The 12205-nt window shown below is 33.6% G+C and overlaps 1 long non-coding RNA gene across 10 annotated transcripts; it reads left to right on the forward strand.

Annotated features, from left to right (window-relative positions):
* Positions 1-446: 446 nt before the first annotated feature.
* On the forward strand, positions 447-11851 carry LOC145797031 (uncharacterized). 10 transcript variants are annotated; one of them, XR_014337971.1, is made up of 9 exons: positions 460-1063; positions 3974-4108; positions 5588-5729; positions 5831-6006; positions 7379-8024; positions 8909-8970; positions 9889-10093; positions 11265-11369; positions 11624-11851. It is a non-coding gene; the product is annotated as an uncharacterized LOC145797031 (long non-coding RNA). The 10 variants fall into 10 exon arrangements; XR_014337970.1 differs by having other exon boundaries at positions 470-1063; positions 7942-8024; XR_014337969.1 differs by having other exon boundaries at positions 447-1063; positions 5831-8024; positions 9057-10093.
* Positions 11852-12205: the final 354 nt, after the last annotated feature.

Genomic DNA, 12205 nt, shown 5'->3' on the forward strand with positions numbered 1-12205 from the left:
CACTCATCTCCTCTACCACATTCACTACTACTGCAAATGCCATTCCATTACCACCACTACTACCACTGTTGCCACTCCACCTCTACAACTAACATTATTACCACCATCGCCACCACTCCACTTCCACCACCACTATTACTGCCACTACTACTACCATTACCTCTCCTCCACCACCGCCACTCCATCTCCTCTACCACTACCACAACTTCACCACTAATCTCCTTTGTCATCGCTGCCTCCGCCACCACCACCACCACCACCTTCACCCACTACTACCGTTTCCTCTCCTTTACCACAAAAAATTAGTTCCTGATTTTTAGTAACCAAAAAAAATGAGCTGCAGAAAAATATTTTTCATTGACCACAAAAAATTAATTTATTTTAACAGAAAATATTTTTCATTAAAATATTACCCCTACTTCTACCAAATAAAAAAAATAAATTTTTTTCATTAAAATAAAAATAAAACAAATAAATTTTCAACCTTCGTAACTAAAAAAATGAAAAATCAAAAGAAAAAAATTGCATTAACTACAAAAAAAAAAAAAAAAATATTTTAACAAATAAATAAATAAAATCCCATAGTGTGATCAATACAGTGTGATCAATATACATTCTCAGGAATAGGCAAAATCGCAAAATCCCCAATTTTTTCAAATTTTCTCAAACCCTTTGGCGCCTATGATTTCTTTTCCTCTCTTCTCTCATTTTCACGTTCAAATCTCTCTCTCTCTCTCTCTCTCTCCCCATCCACATCCAAATCCACATCTACATCCACATCCACATCTCCATCTCCATCTCCTTAAAACTATCTCCATCTCCTTAAAACTACATAGTTTTATTTATAAACCCTCTCTGGCAACAAACCCTTTGGTTGCCAAAATGTGATATTTTCCTTGGTTTCCTCTCTACCCAACACATGACTGATTATCTCTCTCCCTCTCTCCCATATTGAGTCGCTCACTCTCTCACATCGCACACGATGCTCTTACTTCTTCACCGTTTGCCTTCATCTATGCCATTTCCATTGTTTTGCTCCGTCCCTCTGCAACAACAAACCCAGGTTAGTTTCTCTCTCTCTCTCTCTCTCAATTGTTGAGCCCTAAGTTGTTGGGGGATATTGGTGATCAATTACCTGCACAAAAATCACCCATAATAGCCACAAATGGTGCAAGTTTGAACACCATAATCTGAATTTCTTATGATTTTAATTTCTACCCATTAATCTGCTCATAGTTTTATGAATTGGGTTGATCTTGCTTTTTTGTATTGTTCTGTACAAGTTTGATGCTTGGTTTGCAGTTTTACTGTAATCTTTGATACCCTTTGACTAGAATTTATTTTAAGAGTTCTATTTTTTATTGTTTTATTTATTAATCTGAGCCACTTGTGATTTTTTCTTTTCTTTTCTTCATTGTTATCATGATTTTTATTAGTCTGTTAAATGGTTTTTTAATGAACTCTAGTATGCCACCAAGATGTTTGTTGAAAGACCTCAAAGAAACTGAGTGGTAAAGATTTTTGAAATAAATTTGAGTACATTTTAAGAAAAAAAAAACTGTTAAAATTAGAGTTTATGGTTTAAGAATTGAAGATCAAATTTGTTAGCAATCGTCCTTCTATTTGGAACCAACCATGGCTGTTCCCGAAGCAGTTAACCAACACCAAAGTATTATACCCCTTTGTGGATTTTGTTGCTTCGAATTTGTTGAGAAAATTGTGGGATAGTACACTCATACCCACCATTGGAGCACAAATTGCTCCAGCACTCACTGCTCTCTCAAAATTGGGTTTGGTTCTCTCTCTCTCTCTCTCTCTCTCTCTCTTGTGGGTTGGGACGGAGGGTTGAGATTGGAAATACTGTTTCAAAAAATTGCACATCAACTGTTTGATCAAATTCCTATAAGGCCATTTGAATTTGGTGTTGTAGGTATTGGAGGTGGGTGATTGATGGTGGGTGGGAGTATGAATTTCAAAATTGTATCAATTTTTTTCCTGGGTTTTTGCGATTCATAGACACAAATGGCATTCTTAGAAAACATGTATTCCTCCATTCCAAAACCTTCCTTTTACAACATGAGCTCTGAAAAAACCATGGTTTACAATAACTAACATAAGCAATTTTTTTGAATGTTCATATATATATATATATATATATATTTCATAATTTTTGTGATTCTCTATAAATTATTCAATTGGTTGTGGTTAGTAGTTAAAGTGCATATAGGAAATCATCTAGATTGTAGAAATTATTCAGCTTGTTTGGTTCTGGTTTTCATAAAACAGTTTTTAGAAAATTCTACTTTTTTATTTTCCGTATTTTAATGTTTTCAATGAATTTTGTTAACATTTTAAGCCAATTTTTTTTTTAAAAAAAATTTAGACACACCTAATATAAACACACTTAAATAGTATAATATTTGTAAAAAAAAATGTTTAGAAAATACACTAAATACCAAAAAATACAAACAAAAAAAAATGAAAATTCAGTATATTTTTTGTATTTTTGTGTATTTGTTAAGGAAAATGCCCCAGACCCCCAGTGGGGTTGACCCCCACCACCCCCACTGTTTTTTGATTGGTCCATAATATATATATATATATATATTTCTTTTCCACTTGCTTTTGATTGGTCCATAATATATACATATATATATTTTTTTTCTTTTCCACTTGCCACCCCCCACGTGGAGGTGGGGGTGCTGGGGGTCCCCAGCACGGTTGATTTATTAATTTTTTAAAATATTTTTTCACAAATATTTTACTATTTAGATACATCTAAGTAAGGTGCATCTAAAAAAGTAAAAAAATTGCATAAAATTAAAAAAATATTCACTAAAAACAAGAAAATAAGAAAAATAAAAAATTGAATTCAAATAATTGAAACCAAACACACTGATTGGTAATCTGATGAGAATTTATAAATCTAATAGTTGAAAACCTTTCTACTTGCTCATTGGTTTATGAATTGGCACTGCTTAGATGGTGAGGCCATCTTTTTGTAATTCCATGTTCTAGTTATGGGGTCATAGTTATGTATTTGTGAGTCAAATTGTATTTTACTTTGCAGATACGTAATATTTAATTATTTTTTCCTCTAACCTTGCAAAAAGTTGAAACACTTTATGGGTCCGTTTGTTTTGGGTTATAGGGGATAAGATTGGATTAAAATGGATGTGGAGTCCATTAATATTGTGTTTGTTTGCAAAATGGAGAAAGAGATTCACAATACCTTGGGAGTATGATAAGCCTCTATGGATGGGATTAGTAGTCTCCGTGAGAGATGGCATTAGAAAAACAATCCATTGGGATTAGAGGGGGATTTACTATTTTGCTCTCTATTATCCTACCGAATTGATTCACTCTACTTTATTAGTATAGTCTTTTCTCTATCATTTTTTTTTTATAATTATTCTATCATTTTTTACTCCACCATTCTTTATATAAAATAATTTAATATAAAAATAATTTTTAATATAAAAATATAATAGTATAATAATATTTATACCAAAAAATATTATATTAAAAAAAATAGTACCAAAAAATATATATTTGTGAAATATAATTTTAATATTTATAAAATATTTTTTTAATATTAAAATATGTAATGCGTTTATTAGTCGGTATAAGCCCAAATTTGATAGTAATGCAACAAGGGTATTTATGGAATTTTATATGGTTAATTTCACTCCTATCTTTCAAAACAAATAGGAACTATTGCTAGTTCATTGGTTATCAAACAAGCACAATTTTTCTTAGTCCCCTCACTAACAATCTCCTCACTAATAATCTCCCCACTAACAATCCCAACCAATTTATCTCTGAAAACAAGCAGGCCCTATATATACATATAAACTATGTGCTCTATATAATCTATAATAGTTGTCCTTTTCTATTTGTTTCCTTATAGTGGCTTTGACTTTTATATTTGTTTGTTTGGTTCTAATAAAATTTGTGGCTACTACCAAAATAGGAAGGAGTTTGGGGAGCAACGACTTGCAGGTGAGCAAAACGAGAAGAAGATGGAAGAGCAGGGACAACATATTGCAAATATACAATCCATGATGTCACAGTACTTAAAGCACTGTTGTGGAGGACCGTCTATTTGGTACATATACATATATATATCTTAGAAAATTCAATTTATAAAAAAATAAATGTGAAAAAGTACTTGACAACGGATGATTTTTTTTTTTTTGGGGGGGGGGATTATAAAATAGCTATCAAGTAGTTGAAGGAACGGCATGGGAGAGCTAACGGTATGTTGACAAGACATATGCTTAGAGAATTAGAGCAGAAAATGTGAAAACTTAACTAAAAATGGGTTGTTCGAGGAAAAAATTATGAAACAGTCACCAAAGAGCCGAATGAATGGCACAAGCACCTTGCCTAAGCCTTTGTAAACTTGGGAGAGCTAACGTATGTTGATAGGACGTATGATTATAGAGCTAGCACAAAAAAATGTGAAAATGTAACTGAAAATGAGCCATTTGGTAGCAAAATTATGAACCAGTCACCAAACAGCCCAAGAAACTACATCGACATCTCACCTAACTATAATCCAACTTTGGAGAGTTAATGGCGTGTCTATAGGATGTACGGATAGAGAATTAGCGCAGAAAATATGAAAATATAGTTGAAAATGAGCCGTTTAGGGGCAAACTTTTTCAAGCAGCCACCAGACAACCCAAGAAACAACCTAGACACCTCACCTAACTATAATCAAACTTGTGAGAGCCGACACGTCTATAGGATGTGTGGATAGAGAATTAGCATAGAAAATGTGAAAATGTAATAAAAAACGAGCCGTTTGGGGGAAAAATTATAAAGCAACCACCAAACAGCACAAGAAATACAATGGACACCTCACCTAACTATAATCAAACTTGCGAGAGTCGACGGCACGTCTATAGGACGTATGGATAGAGAATTAGCACAGAATATGTGAAAATGTAACCGAAAATGAGCCGTTTGGGGGCAAAATTTTAAACCAGCCACCAAATAGCCAAAGAAACAGCATAGGCACTTCATCTAACTATAATCAAACTTATGAGACCCGAAGGCGCGTCTATAGGATGTACCATTGGAGAATTAGAGAAAAAAATGTGAACAATTAACCGAAAATGGGTCGTTTAGGGGTGAAATTATAAAACAACCACCAGAGTTAGTGTCAGATTTGTTACTTTGGTGGTATGGTAGCAAGTTAAGCATTTGAGAAAACTAATCTGGGAAGCAATTCCACTTGCAGTCCTTTGGACTCTCTGGATTTCAAGAAATGGAAAATTTTCCAATAACAAAGAACCTGTTTTGGCTGAGCTTGTGCTTGTGGAAAGTATAAGGATCAAAGTGGCAACATGGGTGAAGTTCTCAATTAATGGTTTTTTGTTTTGTTTGGATGGACTCAAGAATATCAAGGTGAAAGGTTGCATACAATATTCTTTGCATATTCTTTACCCAATAACTTGGGTTTCTTGCATTGGTTTTTTCTAGACTTGTGGTTGCATCATCTCTACCCTCTTTCTGATGTAGTTGATGCTACATCTACACATGTATTCCAAACCATTAATTTTGTTTATTTATCTGGCAGCCCTGATGATTAGGAGTGTTTCCTGGATTACTTAGGCTGTTTGCTCGAGGATGACAGTAGCTGGTGTAATGGTGCTGATAGTGATCCAATTCATCCATCAAAATCTGTGGACTGCAAGCTTGCGCACTTGTCAGATGAAGTGGTGCACATTTTAATCCTTGCATTACATAAATTATTGTTTGGTACAGTTCTTTCCACAAAAGTTTATGCTGAATTTGATTTGTGTGACTTGGATGTGTGCAGTTTGATTCTCATATATTAATTGCGCCAGCTTTTGCACAAAAGTTATTCGCAGAAGCCAGTAGTGACTCTGCAAGATGTCCATACTTGGCAAATCTTGAGATTGAAAGGAGGAAATTCTTGTTTGGAAAGGGAGATGATGACAAACTAATCGAGGCTCTAATGCAATATTTTTTCAGGTATAGTACAACCTTTATGAATTTCTTACTTTTTTGGGCAAATTACATATACCCCCCTCGAGGTTTAGCAAAATTACAGATATCCCCTGAGGTTTGAGAAATTACAGATACCCCCTGAAGGTTATATTTGCATAACAAATTAGGGGGCAAATTGTTATGAAAATATAAACCTCAGGGGGCAATTTGTTATGAAAATATAAACCTCAGGGGGGTATCTGTAATTTCTGAAACCTCAAGGGGTATCTGTAATTTAGATAAATCTCGAGGGAGGTATATGTAATTTTCCCTAATTTTTTTGATGAACTATGGGAAAATGCTATATCACATGGACTCAGGTACAAGTGTCGGGCTTGTACCTAAGCATTAGACCACCCTAACTCTAAATATTAGTATATAGGGATATGTATCCAAACTCTATGTTACATGAACATGTCTTGAACATTTAAATATATTACATATTGTATAATATTTTGACTTAATATGATATTAATTATTTAGAAATGTATTTGAAATCAAATAGGAATTGGGATACAGGGGAAAAAGGGGATTTCTATCTCCTATCCACATGAGTGGCTATAAATTTATCTTTACTATCAAATGTAAGTCTTTTCTTCTTCTAACATCATAAAAAATTAGACGATCCAAGCTTCTAATTTTTCGGAAGTTGGACATGTTACACTTGTGAAATTCAGCCGTAACAGGCAGTGACTGCCCATGCCACGTGTGTGTGTGAAGCCATTAGATCAATCATGGCAGTTACCAAGCTTGAAGCAGTGAGATTTGACAGGGTATTCTAGGCATAGAAAAACTCGTGACAAAGTTTCAAAGAGTTGTGCGCTTTATATAATAGTATAGATATGTATTTATTTATTTATTTATTGCAATTATAGTTTCAATAGTTTCATGATTCATACTATTGAATTTTATATATTTGCTATTCTTGTAAATTGTGGACGTTAAAAGTGACATAGATTACTTGTTTTTATATATTTATTATATGTCGTATATTTGAATATTATACATCAATTAGGATTGTATATACTGGATTGATGAGACCTAAGAAAGTTTCATGTTTCGACAAATCTTGAACTTGCCTTGCCCCTTTTAAAACCTTGAGCTACATTACATTACTCTTGAAATCACTGGACTGATGAAAGCACACAAAGACAAAAATTGGTAGTTAGATTGTTCCAACAGAGTTTATTTATTTATTTATTTTGCTTGGAGACGGAGAGTTTATTAAATAGTGTAATTCTGCACAGGTTGATCAGCATACTAGTTTCTTTTCTATCACCTTTTAGCCGAGTATTTATGCATGTGTACATTCTCTTTGCTTCTCTTCCTAGAATACTCGTTGTTGTGTGTTTTTCAGAATGCTTTCTAATAGAGAATTAGCTAGACACTCTAGAAGAAGAAAACAAGCCCATTTGACTGAGCTAGAAACACAGGTTTTGTCCTTTATCTTGTCCCTTGGGACCCAGCCTATAACACTCTGCACTTTCTCATCAAAGAATACAACACATGTATTTGCTGCATTAGATAAGCCAACTGTCATGTACAGTAGTAACAAGAAATTACTCTCCAACAATGTAAATTTGAAAGAGGTTAGTCATATGTGCCCTTTCAACTCTGTTGCTTTTCCGGACAAGTAAATTTGGTTCTCTCTCTTAATTTAAAGTTTTTTCCCCCTCATCATCGTCAATTGAAATGTTGGAACTTGATTCTTTTGTATTTTTGCTTAAACACACTTCTTGAATTGGAAAAGAAGAAATCTTTAATTGTTATTCTAGTCCATGCTTCTAAAGGTAATTATATGCCACTTCTTGGTAATTTTAGCTCAACAGTTTGTTGCTGTTCTCTGTTCTGGTGTATCTGCTATATATGCTGTTCTGCTCTGCTAATCTGGTGTATGTGTAATTATCTACTCTGTTTTAGGTTAGATTTGTTCAACAAAGATTGGATTCTATTCTCATCTATTCATTTTAGGCCTTGATTCTTGAAATCAAGTGATTATTAAGGTAAATGTTTTTCTTTTATTTCATTAGCATAAGAAATATGAATGAAATTATGGAATTCAGAATGTTTGAATTGTTTAGTATATTTAAGTGATTTACGGATTATAATTTTATAATTTTTATATTTTATAGTTTTGATTTTATTTTTTATTTGTATCTCATAATGCATGCTATCAACTTATTATGATATCTAACTTTTCGAGGGACTGCTCATATAACACCTAGCTTATTGATGAATTCAACCTTATATGTTACTTCTGTTAGATCGCCACTAATCCCAAAAGGTCAAGTTGTGTGGAAAGAGGCCCAACAATGCATATTGAGCTCTCCGGCACCCTCGTCATGTGCAATCCCGTCTTGCATGTGGAGATGAAAACATCCTAACATGTGGAGAAGCAAAATGCCAACAAGGAAACAAATGCATATATAGAACTTGAACCTAAGACCTTTATTAACCTGTGGTTTGACACCTTATTAGACAAACACCAGTAGTCCAGAAAATTTAAGACCTTAGGAAAGGGGCCCAACAATCATTACTTTGCTCTCCAATACTGTCACTTGGATTTATCTTTGAAAATGAATTTTCAGTTAGCCTTGATGCATCACTGCAGTATGTACTAAGCATTGTAGTCTATCATGGTTACTTGCACTTTTTTACCCCTTTATGTCATTTTCAAGTATGGCTAGTCAGAGTGTTAATGTAAATCATGTATGATGTATCCACTTCCTACCGTGTCAATACTGTCATGTATGATGTATCCACTTCCTAAGTTTCGTGCTTCCTGGGCTACTCACTGTGGGGCTATAACGTAATATGTGATGGTATATTACGTTTGATGGTGAACTAATTATTTGTGTTGAGTATTTCTAATACCGTTAAATTACAGTTCCAGGTCTGAGATGTACGCCTTATAATGGACCGCAATTCAAGTCATTCCAAGAGAGTTGGGTAAGTTCAATTTTTCCTTCCATAGCCAAAAAATTATCTCAATTTAATTTTTTATTATGCTATAACTATTTTAATTCTATCATTAGTGGAGGTTTGTCATCTCGTAATGAGGTCAAAGATAGAAGTCTACACTTCTTTTAACAACTAAGGCTGTTATCAACAAGTGAAGATGACAGAGCAAAAGGCACACTAATCATATTGAAAAAGTCTACATGCTAAATTGACAAGTAATTATGGGCTAACAAAATTGCAGTAAGGCCAAGTCCAATGCTTTGTAAGATAGATGATGACCCCTTGCCCTTCTTTTTCACCCTCCTCCCCCACACAATGTAAACTCGCCAAGTTGTTTTTTTTGGTTTTGGGGATGGGCTCCATGAAATTGCATTGGTTAAAATTTGGTTTCGGTAATGGAGAAATGTTTTAAACATTGCATAGCTATTAATGGATTTGTATTATTCTAGTGATTTTAAAATATTAAGGGTGAATATTGTGGAAAAAAAACTGAAGGACATTTTTTTTTTTGGTGAAGGATGGTATTTGCTTTGATGTCTCATATTTCATTTATTAGTGGAAGTTGTTTACTTTCCCTAGTGCTTCCACGCATTAATAGATATTTGATCAATAACAATTAGAGAGTGTTTGATTGTACGATTCAAGTTCATTAAATTGTATACTGCTGGTATATTCTATAAGTCATAATGGTCCATTCCATTTATTGCTTGTTGTATCCCCTGCAAGTTAGTGGGTTTGATGGTGTGGTTAATAATATATTCCCCACCCACCTCCAAAAAAGGAAAAAAATATGTTTAGACTGGGCAGTATCATTTGTTAATCTTATTATTGTATTCACTTTCACATCTAATCAATGTCCATTTCCCTTCTTAGTACCATCTAGATGCTAATGCAGCTTCTTTGCAGTTATATTGAATTTTTTGATGCAATGCCAGTCCCTATGGCAATAGCACTCTCTAGCCAGCCTTTTCTTGGTTAGCCAGTAATGGTTAAACCATCAGGAGCTGAAAAAAATCTGGTTCAATCTACTACAGCCACAGCTGGGGCTGTAGGTGGGCTCATAGGCCCCTATTTGGGGGGGAGCTAGAAGAGTATGTTCCTTTCTATTGAGGTAAGAAACATCTTCTATTCCTTTCTTATGCTTTTTCTTATACATGGCTGTGTTGCTGCAACATTGTATCCTTGCTGTCCAGGTGAAGAAACCACACTGGTTGTCTTACCCCTGTGCTGCCACTGTCCATGTGACATGACCATAAAGAAAGGATTGGTTTTCCCTCAGCTGATGATTTTTCTTTAGTTTTTCATGTATGAATGTCTAAGTTGATTGGTTTACTTTTTGGGTTGAAAATTTTGCCCTAAATCTGGATGCTTTTAACATAATGCATCTGACATTTCTCAATGATAAAAGTGTTTTTTTTTTTTTTTTTTTCTTTTCTTCTTCTTCTTCTTCTTCTTCTTCTTTTTTTGTTTTTTTTTTTTTAATCTTTTCTGAATCCCAGATTAGGAACAAAAAGCGGACCTTGGAAATTGGTTTGGTCGGAGATAGAGTAGGAAAATGCCTGAACTCGTGCATAAGTTCCGAGTTCCATATTTTTCCCCTCTGTGCATAATGATGAATTCAAACATAATTTCATGATGGGGTAACTGTTTATGCTATGGAGATTCACAAGTACATAAAAGAAAATTATCTTATTTTGAAGTAAAATATGGGTTGATTCCATTAGTTCTAAAATTTCATGTTTATGTGCATTGGCAGAACATATTTTGCAAGGCTCTTGGAAATTTGATGTTGTTAGTTAGAATATATATTCCAATAATGTTGTCATACATTACAACACAAGTTCATCATAGAACTTTGGCAACATCACTCTCCTCAAAACAATTTTTGCATCCCAGGGATTGAGTGTTAAAGACCTTGTTCTTTTAGTTGTAGTAATTTGTCCACTTGGATGATTGTTAACTTGTTGTGCTTGCTGGTATGGCTCATTTGAGAGTTGTGTTGTTGTGTGTTTGGGAGACTTACCACTCACTTACGATGGTTGTTTTATGCTTCAAATGGTTTCATATATTTTTTTTTACTAACTTGGTAATACAAAGGCAAAGCAGTGAAACATTTCAGATATTGAAATTGAACTTTTATTAGACTTTATGCAACTAGGATTAGATTGAGAAGATTTGTCAGTGAGAGTCCTAACTGCTGATTGGCTTTGATTTTGCTGTTTCTGCAATATTAACCTGGTGCTTCTCTTTTCTCTTTTTTCTTTTTTGCCCCTTGCAAATAGCGTGAAGATGTAGCTTATAATTCTGACTACGGAACCCCCATCCACACTCATTGATCTTCTTCCTTTCTCCAGTGGTGATGATAACTCAGCTTTAGCACCTGAGCGGTAAGCTATTACACATTAATGGGATGCACCTTGGGAGGGACCAATATAAGTTGTATGAACTTACGACACATTAATGGGATGCACCATTTGTGAATTAGCCTTAAAATTAATTTTTTGTTCTCATAATCTCAAAAAAAGTCTGTTACAGGGATAAATTGTATAATTGATCTAATTGTAAATTGATGAGTTACTAATGTTTTTAATCTTTTGTATAATTGATTAATTACTAAAACTTTTAATTTATTTTTTTGCAGATTGGATTAGAGTGGCATTTTTGACGTGCAACAATGATGTAATTTGCTTGAATGTTCATTTTTGTTTGATAAGGATACACATACTTTTTGGAGTTGCACTAGTTATTGTTGGATTTTTGGTGGAATTGAACAAGTTATAACTTTTGGATATTTTGTGGATATTTCACTATTTTATTGTATTAGGATGAAATTATTTGTAATGATGAATGGATATCTTCATTTTGTTAATTCGTAAATGTGTTGATAACATGTTAGGTTAAGTTGTGATGGAATTGTTATATTCAACAGGTTTCAACATGAACAGGGTCATATTTGTTGAACTAAAATTTAGATTTTGATAAAATAGGTATATAATGTGGAAAAAAGTATTATGGAATTATTGACAAAATTTTTCATCCCTAAAGAAGGTTTTTTTTTGTCTCTTATTTAGCTTAGGTGGATGATTAATTTTGTTATGAATTCTTTATTTCGTCGCTAAATGAATTTGTCGTGACAAAAAATAGTCACATTTTGTCACTATTACCCTCAATGTGTGACGAATTTTTTTTGACATTATTTCATTATTTTTAATGACGAATTTAT

This window comes from Camellia sinensis, chromosome 8 (assembly GCF_055761805.1).
Source record: "Camellia sinensis isolate YWXY chromosome 8, ASM5576180v1, whole genome shotgun sequence".
NCBI lineage: Eukaryota > Viridiplantae > Streptophyta > Magnoliopsida > Ericales > Theaceae > Camellia > Camellia sinensis.